Raw genomic sequence first — 18,969 nt, forward strand, 5'->3', positions numbered from 1 at the left:
TATAAGGAAAAAGAATATGAAAACGGATATATTGTATGTATATGGCGGACTGAAACATTATTTTGCTGTACACCAGAAATTGACACAACACTGTAAACTGACTATACTTCAATTTAAAAAAAAAGCTCATGCTGTAGGAAAGTAGTAAGAAAACGCAGAATATAGATAATTCCCTTTCACTTGGATCACAGACCTGATTGAAGCAAAAATATAGAAATATCAAGGTTGGAGAAAGTGCCTGTATTCACTGTTAATGTAGCCCCTTGGCAGCTTACTTAGAGTAAAAACTGATTCATAGCAGGTGATTTCCTCTCCTTTTTACCAAGTATACACAGCCACCTCCTCCAGCACGTAGGAAGATTCCAAAAGGAGGAGAGCTGGGACACCACTGGCAAATTAGGAGTGAAAGGGCAAAGCAGTGTCTGAACCACAGTGGGGAGTAGGGAGAGCTCTTTGAGAAAGGAATGAAGAATCCAGAAGAATCATTCTAGAAATGCTGTAAGATGTTGTTTCTTAGCTGTTGGGCGTTTGGTAGCTTCTGACAGCAATAGAAGTTGTATGTCAAGTATGGTTTCTAGTTTCCTCGTACGTGGAGGTCAATCTTTCAGATTAGGTTGCTTTTCTGTGTATTTGTTTCCTGGTAACATGTGATCTTTTTTTTCCTTTTAAGATGGTTGCAATGGATCAGAACAAATATATTAATATTCTCACACATTTAGCTTCAGTTTACACCTCTCCCCTGAGTGTCATATTCGAACATTCAGATGCTTTCTGGGCATCCCTTCTACGTAAGACATGGGTAGGTATTCAACATGCCTGAAACTGACCTCATTGTGTATTTGTTTCATTTCCATTCATCTTGAGTCATCTTTTACTTCCCTCCTGTCAATTCCTCATTTTTATATCCAGTCAATCAAATCCTGCTCATTTTACCTTCAAAATAATTCTCAATCCTTACTTCAAGTTGATGTTAATTACCACCACCCTAGTTCAGTGGATTTGCTTCTTAAATTTCCTTGACTGGATTATTTCAGTAATTGCTCATTTATTCATTTATCCCCACTCTTGCTCTTTTTATATCTGGTCTGTGCAACCAGAATGATCTATCTGGAAGACAATTTTGCTAAAACTACAGTAAAAATCCCGAGTTCCTTGGCATAGGAAGTTCTTCTTGCCTTCACCATATCAACCTGTCAGCAACATCTCAGCCCTTTCTTTTATAATCCAGTTTGAGTTAGATGCCCCATTCATAAATCTGTCATAGTCATATCACTGTATTTAAATAATTTGTTGAGCTTTCTATAACCTTCAACTCACCTCTATTCCTGAAAATAAGCAAATATACCACCAAGCAAAATCTCTGGTCCCCTAGTGGACGGGGACAGAATCTTACTCATTTTCATGGGCTCAGCAAAGCATAATGGCTCCCAGCAGGCCCTGGACTCAGACTGCACTCAGTCCTAGCTCTATCATTTAGGAATACGCAGTCTCTGCTAAGTTACTAGCACCTCTGGGCCTCAGTTTCTGCATTTGTAAAATAGGGACAGTAGTGCCTGCTTCAAATACTTGTGAAATTAAATGTCAGACATTTAGGACAGTCAGTATTTGGCACACAATAGGCAACCCATGGTTATACATTATTGCAGAGAACATGCTCAATACCTTATAAAACTGAAGGTGTATAACCAGAAGTCATTGCAGGACAAGGACCAGTTAGGATTTGATGAGGCTCTGACTAGTGATGAGAGCTGACCTTCTCTCTACTTTTCATTTGGAAGTAGGGCTGGACCATATGTGCTGGTGAGCATTATGTAGGGTGTGAGGGAAATCTCCAAGCAGAGGGTCCCTGGCCCCACAACTACACCCTGGTTGGATTAGTACCCCAGTATCCTTGAGGGCTGATCCATTCTGTGTAGAATCCACTTCTCCTTCTAGAGCTGGAGGAAGGCATCTTGTCCTTGTCTAAATTAAATTTGTTGAGCCACAACCTGGTTCCTATTTGAGGATAATGGGTACTTTCATCAGGAGGAGGCTTCTGGGCCACAGCTCAGCAGTGGCAAGAAAATGATGGACATTTGGAACCAATGAATGATCATTCTTTTTTGACATTTATTTTTAGCTCTTCTCATGACCACAGTGTAGTTTCTGATGCTTCACTCAAGTGCCCTTCTGAGTCCTGCTGCTACCTTTTTATCGTAAATGTAGATTCCATATACCATAACAGGCATAGAGACTGATGGCCCAGCGGTAGAAGAGGGCTTCCCTGATTTCTCTTCTGGTCTTTGGGACTCTCCTCTCCTCACATGCAGAGAGATCCCAAGAGTGCCCCTGCCTTGAGCCCTTCCCGCCATGTATGTGGTCTGGTAGACAGAATATGGTTCAGAGCTAATGCTCATAAGCATTATGTCCACCGAACAATCAATGTTCCTGGAGTGAATGTAGGGGTGTTTTCCTATCCTCTTCCTCCTTTACCTACCACTTCTCAGTGTAAAAACATTAGCATCCAGAAAAGTTCTGAAACTAGGTTCATCACAATGGGAAAAGGAAAAGTTTGAAATTAATTCTACTCTAACTATGTTGATACCAATATGCAACAGCTCCTTCATGGGCAAGAGAATGTACTGTGCTTGGATTTGTTTTTGATTGAAGTATAGTCAACTTATAATGTATCAATTTCTGGTGTGCAGCATTGTGATTGGATTTTAATTGGTGGCCCATCTGTTTTGTTTTGTTTTGTTTTGGTCTTTTCTAGAAAGTTCACTGTACTAGAAAAAGTGAAAGAGGTAAACAATGTGGAATAGATATCAGATTTTTCTGGCTCTTGAGAATTTAATCGACCAACGATAATTGGTGGTAATTGACTGATACAATTGGTTTCCCTGTGGTTCCCGGGAAAGACTGTGTGGTAAAAGATTTAAAGACAGAGGGTAAAATTTGCGGCCATTTTGAAGTTGCTGTAACTCTTTTAGGCCACTAAGGTACCATTTAGTAAATTAGTGTTTTGTTGATGAATTTCAGTTCCAGAGGTTAGTTCACAGAATAAGAGAAATTGGCTTAAAACATTGAAGAAATGCCGATATATTCTCTGTGGGTAACTATAACTTCTAAATTACAGCAAGCTTAAGTATTTTAAATTAGAAACAGAATAATCTGTTTTCCTATGAATATTTAACACAGTTGGAGCTATAACATTTCAGGTAGGTATAAATAGAAATTACAACTCATAGTTAATTAAACAATTTGAAGATCCCTTCCTGTTTTACAGTCTGTTTTCAGTATCAGGGTATAATCTGAGTGAATTAAGTGCAAAGACCCATAATACAATGATTTGCATAAGGCTGCCAACAAAAATAAACCTGGCTGTGATTAAGGCTATGACAATGGTGTTAGCTTAGCTCCACAGGCTCATGGAAGCATGCAGAACAAGAGCAATTAGATTCACAAACTGATTTATTACATAGGCTGCAGGTGTTGAGTTTTATGGCAATTGGGGATTATCAGACTTGCCTCTACATATTTCAGTTTAGTTATATGGCCTTTTCTTAAAACTCATTCATTGGAACATTTTTAAAAATTAGACAGAGTGTCTTCGTACATGAGCTTTTTTTTAAAAAAACTTAATTTGACTTAAAAATGTAAAAAATCTTGGTTTGAGTTTTTTCAGAATAAGACCGATATTTAAGAATAATAATTCACTGCTCACCTATCGCAGAACTTTAGTTTTTAAGTGAACAATGTGCCTACAGAGCTTGCAGGGGCCATCACTGGGGGATGACCTGCTGGCCAGGCAGCCCCTGTCACGGTAGGAGTATGAAGGGAGCTAAGATGTTGTTGCTCACTGGGGAAGGCCACTCATAGTCACTAATTATTGAATCGTGGGTGTCATTTTGGTGGATTTTTTTTTTAAACAGAGAACTTCTGAAGAATTCATTTTGTTAGGGAAGAAAAAATAACCAGCACAGAATGTTGACTTAAAACTATATCTAAGAGTCTAGTAGTTCCCATAATTCCTAGAATTAAATTTTATTGAACTTTCAAAATGAATTTCACATCAAATCAGAGCTATGGCCACAGCTTGTTTTTATTGTGGAGGGGAAAAAAAAACATTGTCCTGGCCATACTATGGTAGTAATTTTGAATATTTCAAGCATTTTATTGCAGAAAAGAATTATCTTTCATAGCAGTTAAATTTTAAAGAACCACGAATGTTTATCTCTCTAATGTGTGGATTTTGCTTTTCTCAATTTCCTTTTTTTTTTTTTAAGTATAAATTTGCAAGGTCATCAGCTTTGGGTTGGTGGTTCGCCTAAGTATGTTCTGTATTGTGGTATCTTCCAGAAGGACAGAAAATATTCATAAGCTACTTGGGAGTTTGCTATTGCTGTGTTTATAAATACAGTGTTGCTTTGGCCAAAAGAAATGGAATGAACCTTATTACAAATTTCAAAACTTATGGTTCCATTTTTATCTGTGAACTTGTTTAATGAATATTTTATTGAATTTGGCTTGGACGTATTCACATATGTGGTACTCATGCTTAATTCTGTTATTTACAGGGTGTTTTTCTTCTACATATTTTAGATTATAAATGCTTGACTTAAAGCAGCTGTGGGCTCACTCCGTTTTTACCCCTTGGCATGTAGCGCTTTCTCTAGGCCTTGTCTTCATTTACCTTTCACCAGATTTCAAATGTGCAGCGTTTTTCTTGCACGTTTTGAAACCGAGCAAATTATTCACAAATGTTATATGGTGACTGAAGCTAATGATCTACCTTTCTTAAAATTCTTTTGCCTCTGTGCTTTGCTTGCAAGAGTACTGATTTTGGTGAGGGTATACCTTGCTCAGGCCACAAGAGTAATTTGAATGCACAAGTGAAAAGAATTTTTCTTAACCTATTACTCATCATGTCTTTATTTAAATAGTGTAGCGTTATGTTACCCTGCTGAAATTGGTTAAAATAATGCATTGATTAAATGGAGGAAAAGTATAATCTAAAGAAATAAGCGAACTGGAACTCTTAAGTGAATTAACCTTACAGTGTAATGCATTTCTGTTTGCAGGGAACCGACAGCTTTTATAATTTTATGATTGTCTGACAGTTTTGTTGTTTCTGAGGTTTGTTTGGAGTCTGTGAAATGAAGCACTATCTAATTTCAGATCTACAAAGGCAAGCTCTGAAATTATGCGCAAAGCTATTCTGCCTGAATACTGTAATTACGATTTACAATGAAACTTGTAAAAAGCTCAGCTGAATTTTATTTTGAAATTTTCCCTGATTGATCCAGTCCCATCCTATGTAAACCAAAGAAGCCTCTTGAAATTCACTACAGAAAGTTTCACTTAGAAAAAATAAAACGTATACTATGTAATGAAGCTCACAATAATTTAAAACGTTCAGAGGAATGGAAGTCCATTTCTCCCCTAGTGGGAATAAAATATCTTTATATATGGTATTGAATAAGAAGGATTTCAAAAAGCTCGTATGACGTGATTTTCTATTAGTAGTTAATTCCCCGTGGTCTTTTTATGTAGTGAGAAAGGTGCAGATTCCTTCTGTACAGTTCTACTGTTGTGTACTAATGGCTATTATGTTACTATTTACTTCATAACCTACAGTGGTGTAATTCTAGGCCTTTTAGCTGTTAAGAGAGCATATTCAGTCATGGAGGTAGAGTGGTGAGGCTGGTGAATGGGAGAAAAAATAAGATTGTGGGGAGCAGAAGAGGTCTAGCTGTTCCTAAAGAGCATATGTGCACGTGTCGGTTTATTCTCAAAACCATCGTCCTTCAGACAGAGGGTGTCATCTGCCAGGGACAGATCATTCCTGTCTCTACCTTCTGCCATCTCTTCTCCATATTTTTATTCCATTGAAAATATGTTGTATTCATTATTAGTCTATTAAGACAATTTTCAAAAATAGCTGAACATGTGAGGTTATCAGCATGTTTCCTAGGAAGCTAACAGGTCTGCAGTTGGCTGGTCCCGTCTCTGGGGCATATGTGCTGCTGTCATCCCTCCTGTGCCCCTGGTGGTTATTGCTGTGGGCATTACCACCGGCCCCCTATTCCTAAACCAAGACAGCATCTTGGACTCAGTTCTAAACATGACACTTCAGTTGACCACTGCCATGGACTAGAGTTGGCACTTGACCTCAAACCCATCTACCATCCTGCTTAGGGATCACAGCTCCTGGAAGACTGACAGTTGCCATCCAGAGTAAGATAAGGCCAGTAGTTCCTTCCCTGTAAAATGCTGGTTGGTATGAACTAGATGCTGGGTACAGTCAACTTTGCTTATTAAATAGAAATGCAAATTATTATTAAAATAACGATGATTGGTTGACTACATTCAGCAAGCTGAACACAGTCACAGGAAACAACATATGCCTCACACCTCCATCTGCTGTTATGTTAGCAACCGCCACATGACTGTATCTGGGGTTGCAGTTTTCATTCTGACTCTTAAGGGCAGAAGCTGTGGATACTTGTGTATTAGTTTGCTAGGGCTGCCGTAACAAAGTACCATGCACTAGGTGACTAAAACAACAGAAATCTGTTTTCCCACAGTTCTGGAGACTAGATGTCTGAGGTCAAGGTGTCAGCAGGGTTGGTTATGACTGAGGCCTCCCTCCTTGGCTTGTAGGTGGCCGTCTTCTCCTTGTGTCTTCACATTGTCTTCTTTTTATGTCTGTGTGTGTTTTAACCTCTTTGTCTTATAAGGACACTGATCATGTTTTAATCTCTAATTAAAAACTCTCTTCTCTTTGAGCCTTATCTATGGGAATGAGGAGTTAGTTTCCACCTGGTCCCACAAATAACGAGTTCAGCTTCCTCAGACAACACTTCTTTTTTTTCTCTTCCTGCTTTCTTTTAAAAATAAAAAGAGAACACAGTGACACGCAGAAAACAGTGACCCGGGAAGCGGAAGTCCTGGTCCTCGTCCCACCACTGCCACTAATTAGCTGAATGGTCTCTTAAAGATGCCACTTGGCTACATGTGTTTTATATTCTCTATAAAATGAAGAAATGAGACCCCATGACTGCTTAGGTTTCTCTTAGAGCTAATATTTTGAGACTTTACCTGAAATTATTTTATTCCTTTAGTCACTAATTTATTCAATCTCCAATTATTTGAGTGTCAGTAGTGTGACTTGCTTTGTATGACCTTCCTCCCAAGAAGGAGCAGTGGTACCCAATCCAAGTAGCCAGTGCTCTACATATGTTTTATCTGCTCACTCCCTTTCTCTCATCGTCCTTCATATCTATGGGTTCTGCATCCGTGGAGTCAACCAACTAGGGATTGAAAATATTGGGGGGAAAAAATATCCAGAAAGTTCCAAAAAGCAAAGCTTGAATTTGCTGTGCACAGGCAACATAGTATTTACAACCACTTACATAGCATTTACATTGTGTTAGGTATTATATGTAATCTAGAGATGATTTAAAGTATATGGGAGGATGTGTGTAGGTTGTATGCAAATACTGCACCATTTTATATAACGGAGCATGTGTGGAGTTGGGTATCCTGGGTTGTGGAGGTGGGGGTCGATTCCTGGACCCAATCCCGCTAGGATTCTGAGGGACAACTTCATTCTCTTTTCTTGTCAGTGCTTCTTAATAGCATGCAAATCGCTTCCTCAATGAAAAATTTTTAAGTTTTAACAGATTACAACCTTCTCAGCTAAACAGCTTTCCATGTTTTCATGTTGTGGATTCTTTCCCACTGGATTTTTGCTTCTAAAAGCTCCTTCCAAAAGATGTTAAAACTTCTCATTGTGAGTTTTAAGTCACATTTTAAAACATAATTACACAATAGTTTCTCAAAGAAGACTTACCTTGTAAACTCCCTAAATCATGCCCTTTTCTCATATACATCTATAATATATAATACACATATATATACCATATGTGTGTGTGTGTGTATATATATAATATGTATATCTATCAGCCCATGAATTTTTTTTAAAGTACTTCTATGTTTTCTATAAATACTGGCGTTGGTGTATCCAATATTCCCACCATTGATATAAATATTATCCCCACCATTATATCTCAAGTGTCTGTTTATAAACAACTAATTTTCAAATTACTTCATTAAAAACATAAATTGTAGATGATTCTATGGTTTTGTTTACTGGGTAGAATACCGTTAACACAAAGAACCAGCAAGGTTTAATTCTGAAATGACTATGCCAGCATCAGCTACCCCATGGTTACTTAATTAAGCAAATCAAGAAACCTTGTCAGTCAGTTTTGATGGTGCAGAAGCATCTCCCTTCAGGAAGTCTTGTGGTCAGTGGGCAAAAATGGCAACCAGCTTCTCAAAAGTTGAAGGCATTATTATGTACTAAAGGTCACCCACAACTTGTATAATAGAGGACCAGCTGTGTAAACTGCAAGATGTTGTCAAAAGGAAGTGCCAAGCAAAACTCTGGTGCTGTTTGCTGACTGTGCTGAAGGGCAGAGAAGCTCAGTTCTTGCCTGTAGTTGAGAAAATTGTGAGGAAGAGCGCAGCCTCTGGGAGGTGCCTCCACCCCAGGGCCTGGGCCCCAGTCCTAGAGATCACACTTGGCCTCGCACCCTGGTCCTCAGAACCTTCCTAATGACCAAGCCCGGATCCTGCAGGCTCGGGCTCGGGCTCGGGCTTGGGAAGCAGCTGGGCGGGCTGTGCTCCTAACTGGCCTAGTTAAGCTGCCAGTTCTTAAAACCTGGAAGTAATTCTTTAGATGGTTTGGAATCAGCATCGACTATGATGTGGTTGCAGCATTGTCAACTGAAGTTGATTAAAATGCATGTCGTTCTCTATGACACTGTAATTAAAATAACCCAATTTCCAAATGGTGTGCAAGTTTTTGCAGGCCTGGAGCAAGAGTCCTTTCATGGTTTAAAAATGTGTTCGTGCTCCCCACCACATGATCTCAAACCACTGCCATCACCCCTCATTGCACAGAAGCAGGCAAATGGTGCTTGTTAAGCGCCTACTGTCTACCTGAAACCGTTTAAAAACTCACACGTGGGCCAGACCCATGGAGCTTCGAGTATAGCAAAGGAGGTAAAACGGGCTTATGGAAAAAGGTCAGTGAGCTGAACAGTATCTAACAGTAATACCCTCCATTGTGTGTACCCTCCTTTGCGTTATATATGCATTTATATATTTGTTTGATTGTCTCTCTTTTTTCCATTGTCATTTTTGTTTTGAAAGAAAGCATTTACAGTGCTTGTTACATAGTACAATAACAAATAGTACAGTGGGATAAAAATACAAAGAAACTAAGCTGTCATTAAAATAAGGATAGAGGTAAAATGAAGCCAGGGGTAAAAGTAGCTAACAAAGATGAACATTCCAGAAAGTTCCAAAAAGAGAGTGGCTCTAGAGGTAGGCGGAGAGTCAGGAAAGAGTGGCTAGCAACTTGATGTGAGTTTTCCTTTTCTTGCCCTGACCACCAGGAAGTTCAGCTATAGGATTAAGGGTATCCGTTGTACATTCTATGGGTTTTGACAAATGCATAATGATGTGCAGCCACTCGCCGGATAAAAACATACCAGTTGCTCAAGAGAAACGGCTTTCTTGACATGAGAACTGAAAGAATTTTCTCCAGTTCTTCTCCATAAAAGGGAAATGGTAGAAAATGTCCTTGACATCCTTATGTTCCGAATGACATCAGATTTCCCCTTGTTTTCTTACAAAGCCCTCGACATAGACAGGAGACAACACTAAAGTTTAAACCAGTAAATTTCTAATTAGCAGCTAAAGGTACACAATGAGGTTGAGGAGTTGTGGAGGTCTATTTTCATTCAAGAGTAAAATTTTAGACTATCCCAAGGAATCAGTGGGTTGGATATTTTTCAGTTAATTCTCATGAATGTTCTTTTGTGAATCTGGGCTTTTATTACTCTTTTGTTGGTTTTTGAAAAGTGAGGCATAACATAAACGTGGCAAAAATGTAAAGATCATATCTGAAATGTATAGTTTGATGAATATTTACATCAGTACATGTTTGTCTAAAACTATCACCCAGGTTAAGATTCAGGACAGTTCCAGCAGCTCAGAAAGTCCCTCTTCCTTCTGCCTAGTCAATACCCATCACTGTTCTGATTCCATCACAATTGGTTAGTTGTGCCTCACAGTGAGATTCATGTAAACTGAATCTACTCTTTAATTCTTTCTCAATATAATGTCTGTGAGATTCATCCCTGTTTGTTTGTTTTAATATATAGCAGTCGCTCATTCCTTTTCACGCTATGCAGTATTCTATTATATGAATACTCACAATTTATTTATCCTTTATAACACTGACGTACATTTGGACTCTTTCTCTTTTTAAAAATAATTTATAGAACTGCTATGAAAATTCTTGTGCATGTCCTTTGTTGGACATATGCTCTCCTTTCTTCCAGAAGGAAATGGCTGGTCAGGGCAGATGCATATTTAGATTTAGCTGATACTGCGAAACTGTTTTCCAAAACCAGTATACATACACTTCCACTAGCAATGTGTGAGTTTTGTAGTTGTTCTGCATCTTCACCAGCCCTTGGCATTATTAATCTTTAAAACATTTGAGCCCTGCTGGTGCTTATGCAGTGTTACCTCACTGTGATTTTAACTTGTATCTCCTTGGTGAGTGAAATACCCTTCCCTATGCCTGTTGGTCATTTGTTAGTGGCTTTTGCCCAATTTTTTTTTATTGGATTTTTTTTGTCTTTTTCTTAATCACTTGTAGGAATCATTATATGTTCTAAATATGAGTCCTTTGCTGGGTCTATGAATTACAAATCCATTCTCTCAGTTTGTGCCTTACCTCTTTACTATTTTGATGCCTTTAGATGAACAAAAGATGGTGAGCTTTTGGTAGGAGTTGGGCACAAAAGAGAGGGTTACAAATGATATTCTCTTCCAAAAACTTACAGGACAGTATGATGTTATGGTAACATGCCTAAATTATAGGTACAGGTGGAAAATAGAACAGTGAAGAATAAGGTAGTAATTGTACGGTAAGTAAGTACAGGAAAGTTACAGATCTTTGTAGATTGGTTTGGGCTCAAAGACTTAGGGAATGTTCACATGGGAGTGTTTTTGAAGACCATCTACTCGAACTCATTTTACAGATGAAAATGAGGCCAAAGAATGTTAAATCACCACAGCAAGTAATGAGACGGTGTAGAAAGTGAAATTAGAGCTGCTGCTTAAAGAATAAGTGAGCTACACCTGGGGAAACTTTCTGGCTTAGCCCACACTTCGAATAATTTGTTACATTATCCCAATCATACACTTGAATTTCTAAGATTGTTTCTTGGTACAGAATTTTGCCAAAGGAAGAGAACTGAGAAAATGTGGTTACTGTGGACAAACCACCTACTAGGTGGGCGAGCCTGATTAAATCATTTCATTTCTATGAAACTCTGGCCTGGATTGTAAGGGACAACAAGGAGTCAGGCCTCGTTCCCCACCCCTGAATTTGGAACTACCTGAGAAGTAACATAGGGCCATGCAGATGAAGATATAAAATAGCATCTTTATTGCCAACCCAGGCTGAACTGGATAACGGGAGGTCACCTGACACAGTTGGAGTCTCTGATATCCATCCTCTTTCTCCACTTCCGCCTGCGTGGCCTTGAGACCACCTACTTGCGAGAGCATTTGGGTCTGCAGGGCAGATGTGCTTACCCAGAACCCTACCCTCGAATTCTTTGGGGACAGAAAGAGAGCAGCAGTCCTGCAGGTCTCCTGCTGGAGTCCGGCCTGGGCTGCGGGCTCCTGGCTCTTACCAACGCGGGCTGCACAGAGGAGCATGGGAACCGAGCAGCAGAATCTTCTCTGGAGCGAGAAGATGCTGAGCGAGAGATGCTCTCTCTGCGCATGGCCCGTTCCTTCCTGACCTACCTCTCCTGAGAGGAGACATGACTCAACCTCGGAGAATGGGGCCCACAGGCTCTTCCCAAAAGTTTTCCCTGCGGAGTGAAGCAGAAGCTTCATGATCTAAAGACCATGGTAGGAACACGAGGGAAAGAGAGCAATTCCTCCAAATACCTCGGTTTCTTCTGTGTGCCTCTCAAGGGTTTTGGGGGCTTGGAGGCACCATCCCAAGTGCAGTGTAGAGAAGAATCCCACTGTGTCTGCACAGCGCTTTTAACACCATTAGAATTCTGACTCTGCCTCCACCATTATGATGGGGATTTCTCCGAGTGAGGCATGGTGCCTCAACACCAGGTCTAATGGTCCCAAGTCTTCACCACAGCAGGCGTTCGGGACTTGCTGTGATGATTCTGCCCCGCCCCTCAAACCCCGAAACCTGATCCTACCGTGATTCTCTACCCACCCTCCCAAACCTTTGGCGCTAATTAAGCTCTGTTTCTGAGATCCTAATCTTTGGAGGGAGGGCGGGAATTTCACAGGTCTCTTAAAAAGTTGGCAGAAGCTATGGACTCTTCAGTCACTGAAAAGCACATCAAACAGAATTTTCTTCATTGTTCCAGGAGACGCAGAAAAGCCCTGAACTCAATCACAGCGCCCTTAGGATGCCTTGGACCTCAGTGACAACCCCCTGTAAGTGGATTAAGAGAATACCTCTGCAGGTTTTAATTTAAGACCCAATACACTTTAAAAATACAATATAAAGGAAAACAAAAACCATAATCCATTTATCCAGAGCTAATTAAGAACTTGGAATGGCAGCTTCCAAAACCAGGAAATTCCTTTCCCCCCTCAACTGGTTTACTCTTCTATTCACTTGTACTTTTATTCTCGTTAAGTCTGTTGTCTTCTTGTTTAAAAGTTCTTGCGTGACTCAGAGGAATGAGGAAACTGTGGATATGGGATTTGAAATTCTTAGCCTGTGACTTTGCTCCATTCCCAAGCCCTTTCTTGTCAGTGTTATATCACCCATAACTTTTAGAATGAACCCGCTATTTGTATTTAATGGATTTACTTTTGCCAATCTAAAGGAAAATGTTTCAAAATATGAAAATAAAATTCCTATTTGTTACACATAGGTGAAAAATCACAAGTTTTTCTCCATGTGAAATATCTGATCATTTAAAATATTCACCTGAATCTTTGGTTGGAGGAAACCATCTTGACACTTTATGTAACACTGCTAAGTTTGAATTTGAAAAGCTATGTTTTATTCACAACAATAAATATACAAAATGTAATATATACCACCATGCACTTTGGATTGAAATGTACATCAGTCAGTCAGATCTTCCCTAAATTTTCAGCCTTGGAATCTAGTTTTATGAATGACCATGAGGCTCTTTAGGGGGATTGGCATATGCATTTGAAGGCAACTGATAGGGGCACAGAACTTTGCATATTGCTTCCATGTGGCCAGTGAAGAATTCACAGGTGTGGTTCCCAACTCAGCATGTGTTCCCTACCCTCCAGTTCCCCTGCGACAGGCCAGCCTGGAGCCAAGGTCTGTGCTCTCAGCCAGCAAATGGAAGGGAGAGGTGTGGTAAGATGGCACTCCTCAGAGTCGGCACACTGAGCAGCAGGATGATCCCTGAAGGTAGCAGGTATGATAGATCCCTGGTGCTTTCCAGGAGTCTGCAATAAGGTTACGATGGAGAGTCAGGATTTGCTACTGGACAGCAAAACACATGGCTCATGTTACAGTCTCCTTTGTAGACAAGCAAACTAGGCTGTTGTGTTGTTACCTGGGAGAAACTCTGGAGCATCAGAAGACAAGGCACCACCACTGTCAGGGGCTTTGTCTCTGCCTGGCCCTGTAGAATGCTAGGGGCTGCTTTTGAATGACAGTTAATAATTCCCGCTACAGATGGCATGGCTCCAGAATCCTAGAGGTCTGTGTTCTGATTCTCTTGCTGTCACTAGCCATACACTCATGTAGCATCTTTTCCCACGGCAGATGTCACCAGTACCATAGACCTGCCATGTCATTTGGTCCACTTGGCAGGGCTGCTGGCATCACCCTCTGTTTGCAAGGTAATGTTTTAAGTCACCTGAGAAATGAGTGGAAGTAGGATCCCTTTGTGTAGAATATGTTGCCCATAAAACCTGCTGAGGTCTGAGAAAGGTTGTGCTTCCTTCTGGGTGATAAGAGGAATGTAACTTGTCCTGTCCTTTGAAGAGGATTTCCCTGCGTGCCTAGTTCACGTTACAGGTTGGCTACATCATTTGGGAAATGAAAGTGTGGGGCCTCAGACAGGGGTAGGGAAGTCACTGTACTCGTCCTTTGTGCCTGCCACCCCAACCCATAGCAGATGGACGACCCCAAAGGGATTTCAACCTCCATGCCTGGCCATGCTTGGTCAGGAGCAGGCTAGAGTCATTTATGACAATAGCAAAACCTAGCCATCACAGCCAGTGCATGGACCCGTGTGATCCTCACAGCCATCCTTTGGGTAATTAAAGATACATGGGACACTTTGCCTGGCGCTTTACAGTTAATATGCACTTTCCCTTTCACTGACTAATTTGATGCTTGCTTTCCTGCCCTTCATCCTTCTGCAGTGCGTGCTTCAGCAAAACTAATTCTTGTAATTTTCTGAACACAACATTCCATCTCTCTTGTCTTTTTCCACAGGACAAAGGGAAGGTCTTTCCACACCTTCATCTCTTAAAACTCCCTTGAGATGAGCATCAGTCTTTTCCCGTTTCCTGGTGCGGATGGGCGGCTCTGGGTAATCAGGTCCCACAGAGCTGGGTAACCTGCTGCATTACCTTCCTGGAAGAGTAGGGTCAACCAGCTGACTGATGTGTGTGTCCCAAGTTTCATTCAGTAGCTGCGAAAGACCCTGTGGAAGTCCCAGAAATATGGGAATCCTGGGGCTAACGCTTTTCTCTTCTTCACTGAACTTTATCCCATGACAGAAGAGAACAATTCACTCTCTCATGCTGCTTCTTTCAGCCTTTGTTCACTGCTCCCAGTCCAGTGCCTCATCCTTACTTAGCCAGACTCATTTCCTCGGCCTGAAGGAGGAACGAGACGCAAGCCCTCTGTTGTCTCTGGGGGTCAGTGTAAGGACACAGTGAAGGAAAAGCCCTTGTGAACCTGGCATTTGGGCCCGTTTCTATGCATTACATCACTGCTTTCAATCCTTACCTTCTGTCCTATATGTTTGCATACCCAGGAAAACACACGCACACACACACCATGGACACTACTGGGGCTACGGTCATAGTCTTCCCACATCCTGCTGGTTTTTTTCCCAGCTTCCCCAGAGGCCACATAAAAAGTCTTTTGTATATTCTAAATATTTGCTGAAGACTAAAGGGGAAAGAATGTGAGTGAATTTTGCATATTTTTAAAAAACTGAACATTTTTTTTAAAAAGCCTAAGTATATTTATGTTTCTTGAAAATTAAAAAAAAAAACCTTCAGTTTCTTTTTTATTTCTTCTCCACTGTTGTCAACCAGATTGTAACTGGTTGTAACCCGTCCACCCTTCTCTCCCTTCACTTCCCCCCAACCTCCCACCAAAAAAGCAACCCCCCCAAACTTAAATGAGGGCTTTGAAGTTTCAAACCAGATAAGAGAAGGGTTTGAGTGAGAAAATAGCATTTGAATCAAGTCTTGAAGGAGGTGAGAGAGTGAGCTTTGTAGCTATTTGAGGGAAGACCAGAAGAAGAAGGAAGAAGGAACAACCAGAGCAGAAGTCCCAGGAGAGGGGTATTCAGGGCTTGCTTTATTATTTCAGAATAAAAGGGAAGAGTAGTGGGGGCCAAATGGTGTAGGATATTGTGGGCCACTGTAAAGAACTTGACTTTTCCCCTGAGTGACATGGGAGCCGCTGATGGTTTTTGAGCAGAGGAACGTTATGAGATGGCTTATGGATTTTCGTTTTTATTCACAACCCTATAACTACCACTGAAAAGGGATAAAATATTTTCAGCACCTCCACTGTACCCCCTTTTCTAGTATATTCATCCACAAGGTGACAACATTCATTTTTTCCTGAGAATATGCCTAGAATTGGAATTACTGGGTGATAGGCTAGGTACATGGCATATATCTAACTTTAGAAGATACTGTCAAACAGTTTTCCAGTGTAGGTGAACAAACCAGCTTCAGTTCCCATCAGCAGTGTGTGAGTTCTCCATTACTCCACAGCCTCAGTAACACTTGAGATTATTAATCCTTCAACTTTAACCTTCCTAGATATATTACTGTGGTTTAATTTGTGTTTTCCTAATTAATAATTATGTTAGGTACCTTTTCATGTACTACTGGTGGTGTTTTTTTGACAAATAGGAGCTCTGAATTTTAATGAAGTCTAATTTACTAATACTTTCTTTTATGGATACTTCTTGTGCCCTGGTAAAGAAAATGCGGTCCTCTCTTAACTTTCTTTCTAAGCAGAAAAAAATGTAGAAATGGAACCAACTTTGTTTTGTTTAACCAGTTTTCAGGTAGACCTGAGACTTAACCACCCACTAAAATATCTTGTCCCTTCACCTCCCTCTTGGCTTCCTCCCCGTCTCATTTCCCTTCCTCCTCCTCCCCACCCTTCTCCTCCTTCTCCTCTTTCTCCTGTTCCTCCTCCTCCTTCCTTTTTCTCTGTGGGAGGATAAATCTCTGTCTTCAGTTTCCTGTGTAGCACCTGCTGATGCTGCTGATCATTTCCAGGCCACTCGCAGGACTGCCCAGCTGGATTACAGGAAAAGTGGGTGAGGGAATTTAACAGAGGACTCTTGTGGATCAGCCAGCTTTACGGTTGTATATTAAGCTCATCAGGTAAAGGGAATTGGTTCAGTTACATGTAGACCAAGTGTAGACACCACAAGGCAAAGACAGTATCATTTTTACTCCTTACAATACCTAGCGTCTTGCACAGTCCCAGCACATAGTAGGCACTCAGAAAATATTTTTTGAAAGATTAGTGAATTGATTCTAAAAAAAAAAAAATCAAGGAATAGGTTCTTCTGGTCAATACCACAGCTTAGATGTTTATCATTATTTCCAGTACAATATGGAAGATGGTATAATAAATGTTTCTTGGGTCATTCAGTGATTTCCGTCTTAAAATTGATGACAGCCTCGGCTAGCTCATGCTTCCTCTTTTTCTTAACAAAAATTACTGTTCATTCAAATGCAGATATATACTTTGTACATTTGCTATCTCATTTGCTTTTGAAAGTTTATTCATCAGAAAAAACAATTCTAATTTTCTTGCCCATTGAGAAAAGCCCTTTTTACTCAAGGACATTTCATCAGACTTTTTATAGTTAATATACACATAGAGGCAAAATCTTTGAATTTGTATTGGGTAGATGTCAATAACTGATGTTTGTTTTAGAATACTCTAAACAGATTGATATTTTGCTTAAAGATCTATTTAAAATTGAAGCTTGAACTGTCCTTTCTACTGATTTTCTTTCTTTCTTTCTTTTTGGTAAACTAGGTGTCATGTTTCAATTCCTTAGTGCTAAGTCCATTGACATCCATTATTTTGGACTCCACGGGACTGGGAAATTAAGCTCAGGCTTGAACACAACAAAGGCATTTATGGGATTTTTACTTTTTGGTTGAAGTTGCCTGCATTTTTTTCACTCTAGAAAGTAAATAAATTGCTCAGAGGCTAATCTTAATCTCTCCATTTTACAGACAAATCAATGGGATTTAGTTGGAATGGTTCAGGACAATGCGTATGTACAAGCGACCTAACTGGTGACAAGAACAGAAAACATCACCTGCTTTCGGCCAAGTTAACTGCTTTTGTTCTGTTGTACGAAGGCAAACAAAAGTGCCTTATTTAGCCCCATTTTGTATCTGGATTATCTCATGTCATATACAGATAATCCCCATTTACATTTTCCACACATTTTTAAATGAGCATTTTAATGAAGTCTTTTCTGTTGATTAAAACTGTCATGACTAAATGGCCTGAGGTTTTCCTGGCCTGTGAATGTACGAGATTTGACAAGAATTACAAACAAAATCAAGGGAACTTTAACAATGCGTTATGGATAAACTTGACTTAGCAGTAAAGCACCAGGGATTTATTTTTTCTTTTTCTTCTTTGTTTTCTTTTGAGAGTGAAAGAAATAAGAACAAGAGGAGGAAATGAACGTTTTAAGTGACTGCGTGTACTGCTTGAAATGCCAGGGATTATAAAGAATCAGAGAAGACTTAGGAAAACAAGAGTAAAAACACCTCTCTTCCAGTTCATTGTTTCCAGTCTCTCTAGGACTGTTTGTGGAAAACACAGAGCATTACATAATAAACACTTTATGTAGAAATCATTTTTGTCCGCCCACATAGCTCACTGACAGGTATTAATGGGGGGCGCAGGGATGGGAGGCACAGTTGAGTGGTGTTCAGGTATCTCAGGAAATGGTATCCACTGCTGAGTGACAGGGTGCTGCGGAGGCGGGGTCTAGTTACTGGTGCCATGGGATTTCAGCTGAGATTTCAGACGCTCAAAAATAGTGTCCGCAAGAGCCAGTCCCAGGGGAATTTCTTGTAAAGAAAGTGTTCTAAAGGTATTGGTGTTGACTTCTTCTGTACATGCAATAAATATTTATGGTAGACAGAGAAAAATACCATACATCACTTATATGTGGAATCTAAAAAAATGACATAAGTGAACTTATTTACAAACTAGAAATAAACACAAAGACATAAAAAACAAACTATGGTTACCGGCGGGGGCGGGGGCAGGTAAAGAGTGATAAATTAGGAGTTCAAGATTTGCAAATACTAACTACTATGTATAAAGTAGATAAGCAGCGAGGTCCTACTGTGCAGCGCAGAGAACTATATTCAATATCTTGTAACTTATAATGAAAAAGAATATGAAAATGAATATATGTATGTATATGTATGACCGAAACATTATGCTGTACACCAGAAATTGACACGTTGTAAACTTGACTCTACTTCAATTAAAAAACAAATCAATAAATATTTATGGAGCATGTGCTGTCGTAGGTGCTGGAGAGACAGCAGTGAGCAGTCCAGGTGCAGATAAATCTCTGCCTCCATGGAGCCTACGGTAGCGGGTAGGGC

The 18,969-nt window shown here is 40.1% G+C and overlaps 1 protein-coding gene across 5 annotated transcripts in view; it reads left to right on the top strand.

The window, feature by feature from the left end:
- Window positions 1–18,969, top strand: part of EYA1 (EYA transcriptional coactivator and phosphatase 1) — a 288,250-nt gene that overhangs the window by 40,715 nt on the left and 228,566 nt on the right. For all 5 annotated transcript variants that reach the window (XM_072951809.1, XM_072951808.1, XM_072951810.1 and 2 more), the window contains exon 3: window positions 12,474–12,543. The gene's annotated coding sequence lies outside the window, so the exon portion shown is untranslated. The remainder of the gene's footprint in view (window positions 1–12,473; window positions 12,544–18,969) is intronic.

The sequence above is a fragment of the Vicugna pacos genome, chromosome 29, assembly GCF_048564905.1.
Source record: "Vicugna pacos chromosome 29, VicPac4, whole genome shotgun sequence".
Taxonomy (NCBI): Eukaryota; Metazoa; Chordata; class Mammalia; order Artiodactyla; family Camelidae; genus Vicugna; species Vicugna pacos.